General features: G+C 39.9%; 1 non-coding gene across 1 annotated transcript; it reads left to right on the plus strand.

The window, feature by feature from the left end:
* Positions 1-3590: 3590 nt before the first annotated feature.
* Positions 3591-3698, plus strand: LOC112717025 (small nucleolar RNA R71). Its single transcript, XR_003160545.1, has one exon. It is a non-coding gene; the product is annotated as a small nucleolar RNA R71 (small nucleolar RNA).
* The last annotated feature ends 5192 nt before the right edge of the window (positions 3699-8890 follow it).

Consider the following 8890-nt stretch of genomic DNA (forward strand, 5'->3'; position numbering starts at 1 on the left):
TTTCTTTTTCTTTCTTTTTTCTCTATTTTTTGCTTTTTTTCGCAAGCTTTATATTTTTCACTACTTTTTCTTGCTTCAAGAATCAATTTTATGATTTTTCAGATTATCAATAACATTTCTATTTTTTCATTATTCTTTCAAGAGCCAACAATTGTAACATTCATAAACTTCGCTATCAAAAATATGCACTGTTCAAGCATTCATTCAAAAAACAAAAAGTATTGCCACCACATCAAAATAATTGACTAATTTCAAGATAGAATTCAAAACTCATGTACTTCTTGTTCTTTTGCAATTAGAAACATTTTTCTTTTAAGAAAGGTGAAGGATTCATGGGACATTCATAGCTTCAAGGCATAGACTCTAGACACTAATGATCATGTAATAAAGACACAAACATAGACAACACATAAAGCATATAAACTGAAAAACAGAAAAATAAGAACAAGGAACTTAAAGAACGGGTCCACCTTAGTGACGGTGGCTAGTTCTTCCTCTTGAAGATCCTATGGAGTGCTTGAGCTCCTCAATATCTCTTCCTTGCCTTTGTTGTTCCTCCCTCATGGCTCTTTGGTCCTCTCTAATTTCATAGAGGATAATGGAGTGCTTTTGGTGCTCCATCCTTAGCTGCTCCATGTTGGAACTCAAATCTCCTAAAGAGGTGTTGAGTTATTCCCAATAGTTGTGTGGAGGAAAATGCATCCCTTGAGGTATCTAAGGGATTTCTTGATGAGTGACTTTCTCATGCTCTTGTTGATGTCCATGAGTGGGCTCTCTTGTTTGCTCCATCCTCTTTTTAGTGATGAGCTTGTCCTCTTCAATCAGGATGTCTCCCTCTATGACAATTTTGGCTGAATTGCATAGGTGACAGATGAGATGAGGAAAGGCTAACCTTGCCAAAGTGGAGGGCTTATCAGCCACCTTGTATAGTTCTAGAGGTATGATCTCATGAATTTCCACTTCCTCTCCAATCATGATGCTATGGATCATGATAGCCTGATCCACAGTTACTTCAGATCGGTTGCTAGTAGGAATGATAGAGCGTTGGATGAACTCTAACCATCCTCTAGCCATGGGTTTGAGGTTAAGCCTTCTTAGTTGAACCGACTTACCTTTGGAGTCTCTCTTCTATTAGACTCCTTCCACACAGATGTCCATGAGGACTTGCTCCAACTTTTGATCAAAGTTTACCCTTCTTATGAAAGGATGAAGATCTCCTTGCATCATTGGCAAGTTGAATGCCAACCTCACATTTTCCGGACTGAAATCTAAGTATTTCCCCCGAACCATTGTGAGCCAATTCTTTGGGTTCGAGTTCATACTTTGATCATGGTTCTTAGTGATCCATGCATTAGCATAGAACTCTTGAACCATTAAGATTCTGAATCTCTTGTCGGATGGGGTTGGTGAGAGCTTCCCAACCTCTTCTCCGAATCTCTTGTCGGATCTCCGGATATTCGCTCTTTTTTAGCTTGAAGGGGACCTTGGGGATCACCTTCTTCTTGGCCACAACTTCATAGAAGTGGTCTTGATAGACCTTTGAGATGAATCTCTCTATCTTCCATGACTCGGAGGTGGAAGCAATTGCCTTCCCTTTCCTCTTTCTAGAGGTTTCTCCAGCCTTAGGTGCCATTAATGGTTATGAAAAAAAACAAAAAGTAATGCCTTTTCCATACCAAACTTAAAAGGTTTGCTTGTCCTCGAGCAAAAGAAGAAAGAAAGGAGTAGAAGAAGAAGAAATGGAGGAGATAGAGGTGGAGTGGTGGTTCGGCCAAGAGGAGTTTGGAGTGTTTGTGATGTGTGAAAATGAAGGATTAAGGAGGGGTATATATAGGGTAAGGGGGAGAGGAAATCCGTGTGATAGGGGTTGGGTTTGGGAGGAAAATGGTTTGAATTTGAGTGGGTGGGGGTAACAGGGTTGTATGATGGGAAATAGTGGATGGATGTGAGTTGTGAAGAGGTTATGGGGAAGAGGATAGGATTTGATAGGTGAATGGTGTTTGGAGAAGGGTGTTATGGAAAGGTGTGAAGAGGAGTGAGAATGAGTTGGGGTGGGTAGAGATCCTGTGGGGTCCACAGATCCTGAAGTGTCAAGGATTTCTCATCCCTGCACCTTTTTGGCATTTAAATGCCCTCTGTGTTGCATTTCTGGCGTTAAACACCAGGCTGATGCCCCTTTCTGGCGTTAAACGCCAGTCTGGCTGCCAGTTCTGGCGTTTAATACCAGCCAGACACCAGACACCCTTTTTTAGCATTAAGTGCCAGTCTGTGTGCCATTTCTGGCGTTTAACGCCCAGAATGGTGCCAGACTGGGCGTTAAACGCCCAATTTGCTATCCTTAGTGGTGTTTGAACGCCAGTAAGCTCGTCCTCTAGGGTGTGCTATTTTATATGCTGTTTTTAATTTTACTTTAATTTTGTAGCTATTTTTGTGACTCCACATGATCATCAACCTAAAGAAAACATAGACTAACACTAGAAAATAAAATAAAAAAGTAATTAATATAGATAAATAAAATTAGGTTGCCTCCCAATAAGCGCTTCTTTAATGTCAATAGCTTGACAGGAAGCTCCTACAAAGCTTCACAGATCCTCAAAGCATGGTTGTGGCCTCCCAACACCAAACTTAGAAGTTGAGTGTGGGGGCTCTGTCTGACTTTGTATTGAGAGAAGCTTTTCATGCTTCTTCTCCATGTTTACAGAAGAAGATCCTTGAGTCTTAAAGACATGGTAGTCCTCATTCAATTGAAGGACTAACTCTCCTCTGTCCACATCAATCACAGCCCTTGCTGTGGCTAGGAAGGGTCTTCCAAGGATGATGTATTCATCCTCATCCTTCCCAATGTCTAAGATTATGAAGTCAGCAGGGACGTAAAGGCCTTCAACCTTCACTAAGACATCCTCTACAAGTCCATAAGCCTGTTTCATTGATTTGTCTGCCATCTCTAGTGATATTTTTGTAGCTTTTACCTCAAAGATCCCTAGTTTCTCTATTAAAGAGAGTGGCATGAGGTTGATACCTGACCCCAGGTCACACAGAGCCTTTTCAAAGGTCATGATGCCTATGGTGCAAGGTATTAAGAACATTTCGGGATCCGGTTTCTTTTGAGGCAATGTTTGCTGAATCCATGTATTCAGTTCATTGATGAGCAATGGAGGTTCATCTTCCCAAGTCTCATTACCAAATAACTTGACATTCAACTTCATGATTGCTTCCAAATACTGAGCAACTTTCTTTTCAACAATGTCTTCACCCTCTTCAGAGGAAGAATATTCATTAGAGCTCATGAATGGCAATAGTAAGTTCAGTGGAATCTCTATGGTCTCTGTATGAGCCTCAGATTCCTTTGGTTCCTCAATAGGGAACTCCTTATTGGTCAGTGGAGGAATTCCTTTCTTCTGAGTCATCCCATTATTCACAGGATTTCTTTCAGAAGTGTACATGAACTGGTTATTTGTAACCATCTCAATGAGTTCCTGGGCTTCTACAGGGGTTTTTAGATGAAGAGATCCACCAACAGAATGGTCCAATATCATCTTGGACAATTCAGATAGACCATCATAGAATATACATATGATGCTCCATTCTGGAAGCATGTCAGAAGGACACCTTTTGGTTAATTGCTTGTATCTTTCCCAAACTTCATAGAGGGATTCACCTTCCTTCTGTTTGAAGGTTTGGACTTCCACTCTAAGCTTGCTCATCTTTTGAGGTGGAAAGAATTTGGTCAAGAAAGCATTGACCAACTTGTCCCAAGAGTTTAGGCTTTCTCTAGGTTGTGAGTCCAACCATGTTCTAGCTCTGTCGCTTACAGCAAAGGGGAAAAGCATAAGTCTGTAGACCTCGAGATCAACCCCATTGGTCTTAACAGTATCACAGATTTGCAAGAATTCAGCTAAGAACTGATGAGGATCTTTCGATGGAAGTCCATGAAACTTGCAACTCTGCTGCATTAGAGAAACTAATTGAGGCTTAAAAGTTGGATGTTGGTGCAGTATAGTCACCAAGCATCTTCCTTGCATCTCTAGCATTGTTGTTGGGTTCAGCTGCCATGTCTGCTTCTTTTTCGAAATTTTCTGTAAGGTCCTCTCCGGAGTGTTGTGCTTTAGCTTCTCTTAGCTTCTTCTTCAGATTCCTTTCAGGTTCAGGATCAGCTTCAACAAGATAGTTTTTATCCCTGTTTCTGCTCATATAAAAAAGAAGAGAACAAAAGAGAGTAGTGGAATCCTCTATGTCACAGTATAGAGACTCCTTGATGTGTCAGAGGAAAAGGAGTAGAAGAATGAGAAGAGATAGGAGGTGAGTTCAAAAATTTTTTTGATGAGTGGAGAAGGAATGTTAGCAATTAAATAAAATAAATAGAAAGAGATGAGAGAGAAAGTGTTTTCGAAAATTTAAAAGAAATAATATAAAATTAGAATTTAAAACAATTAGTTAATTAAAAAGATTTTTGAAAAAGGGGTTAGTGATTTTCAAAAATTGGAAGTGGAAAAGTAGTTAGGTGGTTTTGAAAAAGTTAAGAAATAGTAATTAGTTGAAAAAGATTTGGAAATAATTTTGAAAAGGTAAGAAGTTAGAAAAAGATTTTGAAATCAAAATTTAAAAAATATGATTGAAAAAGATTTAATTGAAAAGATATGGTTTTAAAAAGATATGATTGAAAAGATATGATTGAAAAAGATTTGATTTTTAAAATTGATGACTTGACTAACAAGAAACTAAAAGATATGATTCTAGAATTTAAAGATTGATCCTTTCTTAACAAGAAAGTAACAAACTTGAAATTTTTTTGAATCAAAACATTAATTGTTAGCAAAGATTTTTGAAAATGTGGAAAGATAAGATTTTAAAATTATGAATTAAAACATGAATATTTGAAAAAAAATTTGAATTTGAAACAAAATTACCTCCCTGTGTCATCCTGGCGTTAAACGCCCAGGATGCTATCCATTCTGGCGTTTAACACCCAGAATGCTACCTCTTTGGGCGTTAAACGCCTAGCCAGATACCCTAGCTGGCATTTAACGCCAGAATTCCTTCCTTACTGGGCGTTTTTCTAAACGCCCAGCTTTTTCTCTGTGATTCCTCTGTTGTATGTTCTGAATCTTCATTTCTCTGTATTATTTACTTGAAAAGAGATCTTTTTTATTTTTGAATTTTTAATGAAGAGAGAGAAAAACACAAAATAAAATAAAACATAAAAATGCAAGATCAAACACGTAATGCATGCAAGGACACTTTGAATGTCAAGATGCACACCAAGAACACTTTGAGGATCATGATGAACATCAAGGACATATTTTTGAAAATTTTTAAGAAAATAAAGATATGCAAGATACCAAACTTAGAAATTTTTAATGTTTAGACACTATGGATTTGAAAATTCATATGAAAAACAGGAAAAGACACAAAACAGGAGAATTTAAAGATCAGAACAAGGAAGATCATCAAGAACAACTTGAAGATCAATGAAGAACACAATGCATGAATTTTTTTTCGAAAACGTGAGAAAATTTGAAAACATGTAATTGACACCAAACTTAGAATTTGACACTAGACTCAAACAAGAAACACAAATTTTTTTTGGTTTTTATGATTTTATTATTTTTTTTGTATTTTTTCGAAAATAAAAATAAAAAGCTTAAACATAAAATAAATTACCTAATCTAACCAACAAGATGAACCGTCAGTTGTCCAAACACGAACAATCCCTAAAAATGGCGCCAAAAACTTGGTGCACGAAATTGTGATCAGACTTTTCACAACTCCGTACAACTAACCAGCAAGTGTACTGTGTCGTCCAAGTAATACCTTACGTGAGTAAGGGTCGATCCCACGTTGATTGATGGCCTGAAGCAAGCTATGGTCATTTTTTAAATCTCAGTCAGGCGGATTCAAATGGTTATGAGGTATTGATAATTAAAAGATAGATAAGACGGAAAATAACATAGAGATACTTATGTAATTCATTGGTGGGAATTTCATATAAGCGTTTGGAGATGCTTTGTTGCTTTTGAACCTCTGCTTTCCTATTCTCTTCATCCAATCATGCATGCTCCCTTCCATGGCAAGCTGTATGATCCTCTCAGTGAAAATGGTCTGGCTACAGTCTCTGTACGGCTAATCAACTGTCGGATTTCTCGTCTCGGATGAAAAATACCAGGCACAGCAACCGCAGGGCTAATCATCTATCGGTTCTCACTTGTGTCAGAATAAGATCCATTGATCCTTTTGCACACTGTCAATGCGCCCAACATTCCCGAGTTTGAAGCTCCTCACAGTCATCCCTTCCCAGATCCTACTCGGAATACCACAGACAAGGTTTAGACTTTCCGGATCTCAGGAATGCTGTCTATTGATTCTAGCCTATACCACGAAGATCCTAATCACAGGGTCAGATGCTCTGATGTCAGGAGAGATGATGCGAATCCGTGGATCAGAGATCCAAGAGAGTATACTCCGGCTGGCATCCAATGACTACGTTGAACATCATGTAGACCACTTTGTGGTTGTTAGGCATGCGGATCTTGGCTAAGCGAGTACTGAAGATAGTGGGTCACCCCTTCAATCTGACTTAACTGAATTAAGTACAAGAGTATATATTGGAGAAGAAGTAGGCGTGAATTGAAGGAAAAGCGATAGTACTTGCATTAATTCATGAGGAACAACCGAGCTCATCACCTTAATCTATGAAGTGTAGAAACTCCACCGTTGAAAATACATAAGAAAAAAAAGGTCTAGGCATGGCCGAATGGCCAGCCTCCCAAATGGCATAAGAATCCGAAAATAGTGGAAGAAGACTCTAGTACAATAGTGAAAAGTGCTATTTATATTAAACTAGTTACTAGGGTTTACAGAAAATGAGTAGATAGTGCAGAAATCCACTTCCGGGGCCTAGTTGGTGTGTGTTTGGGTTGAGCTTTGAAGGTTTCACGTGCATAGGCCATCCTTGGAGTTAAACGCCATCTTGGGTGCCAGTTTGGGCGTTTAACTCCAGCTTTAGTGCCAGTTCTGACGTTTTACGCCAGAAAAGGGTCTCTGCTGGGCGTTTGGACGCCAGTTTGGGCCATCAAGTCTCGAGCAAAGTATGAACTATTATATATTTCTGGAAAGCCCAAGATGTCTACTTTCCAACTCAATTGAGAGAGCACCAATTGGGCTTCCGTAGCTCCAAAAAATCCACTTCCAGTGCAGGGAGGTCAGAATCCAATAGCATCTGCAGTCCTTTCTCAGCCTCTGAATCAGATTTTTGCTCAGGTCCCTCAATTTCAGCCAGAAAATACCTGAAATCACAAAAAATCACACAAACTTATAGTAAAGTCTAGAAATGTGAATTTTGCATAAAACTAATAAAAATATACTAAAAAGTAACTAAAACACTCTAAAAACTACCTAAAAACAATGCCAAAAAGCGTATAAATTATCCGCTCATCAGTGTACTTCATCATTAAAGTGCTCCAAGGGGCGTAGCTAAGATACACCAAGCTAGAGAAAATGGCCTATGCTTTATTAATCTCATCTCGAAGGCTAAGACCGTACTTCTAGGGGCATCCGGTCACACTGAAAACTAACCAAGCTATTCGCCAAGTCCTACAGAAACCTGAACTAGCGGGCCGCAAGATGATGTGGGAGATAGAATAATTTTAGTATGACCTCCATTACAAGCCCAGACACGCGATTATGGCCCAAGCAATGGCAAACTTTCTGGTGGAAGTGACGGGGGATTCTCCTGAGAACCCAGAGATACGGTGGAAGCTCCACATTGACGAAGCCTCCAACTACGCGTTAGGGGGAGCAGGAATAATTCTTGAAAGCTCGAAAGGAATGATTTATGAGCAATTGATCAAATTTGAATTCTCGGTCTCTAAAAACCAGGCGAAGTATGAAGCCTTGAAAGGGGGCTTGACACTAGCTAAAGAGGTTGGCGCATTAAGGATTGAAGTCAACAGTGATTCTCAAATCGTGACTTCCCAGGTCAATGGAGCTTACCAAGCCAGGGACTCCTTACTGCAAAAGTACCTAGAGAAAGTGAAAAGATAAGCCACCAGTGACTTTGAGCTTTTCCTCAGTCTCCGCCAACTTATTCTTTTCATACTCTGCTTCAACTTTCAGGCTGGCAATGTTCTGGGAAGCCACTTGAAGCTTACTGTCTAGTACCCTAGTGCCAGCCAAGATGGGCTCAGCTTTCCTTGCAATGGCGGCTGCACAGAGCAGGCAGCGGTAGACCCACTTAGCCTAAGAGGCCAAGTCCCAATCGTGAAAAAACTCCTCGGTGCCCGGTAGGAGCTAGTAGTCGATGAACCTCCCAACGTCAAAATTCCTTTCCATTACGGTCAACAAACCTTCCAAGATAGAGGTGGTCTTCTTTTATTTGGGATTTTCCAAGATGGTCAGCTCGGGACCAGTGTCATCCTCAATGTTTTCAACTTGGGTGCTAGCACCTGCACCAGAACCGAGCACTTGCTCAGTAGTAGGTTGGGACTGAACTTTAGCAGTAGATTATAGTGGGACCTCGGTAGTAGGTGTTTCGAAACTGTCTCCACTATTCCCTAGAAGGAACTGGGCCATCAAATTGGAAAGACCCACCTGCTCAGCAGGTGAGGGTTGAGGTTATTTCTATGTAAAATGACCAACAGTATGTCAATGATGTTTCGATTTCTTTGGCTCCACCCGTCATAGGTGTTTTCTTATCAAATAGTTGGTCCCGGCACCAAAACTCTAATAGGTCGGTATGCGATGTTCCCCCTCTAGGGTGAGCTAGAAGGGGTGCTGACCTTTGGCGGGATGCACCTTGAACATTTTTTCCTTGTACCCATGGAACGAATCCTCAAACAACCCGAAGATCCGTCTCCCCTAAATATCTCAGAATGACAAGTATCCTTTCCTATGT

Source organism: Arachis hypogaea, chromosome 1 (assembly GCF_003086295.3).
Source record: "Arachis hypogaea cultivar Tifrunner chromosome 1, arahy.Tifrunner.gnm2.J5K5, whole genome shotgun sequence".
Taxonomy (NCBI): domain Eukaryota; kingdom Viridiplantae; phylum Streptophyta; class Magnoliopsida; order Fabales; family Fabaceae; genus Arachis; species Arachis hypogaea.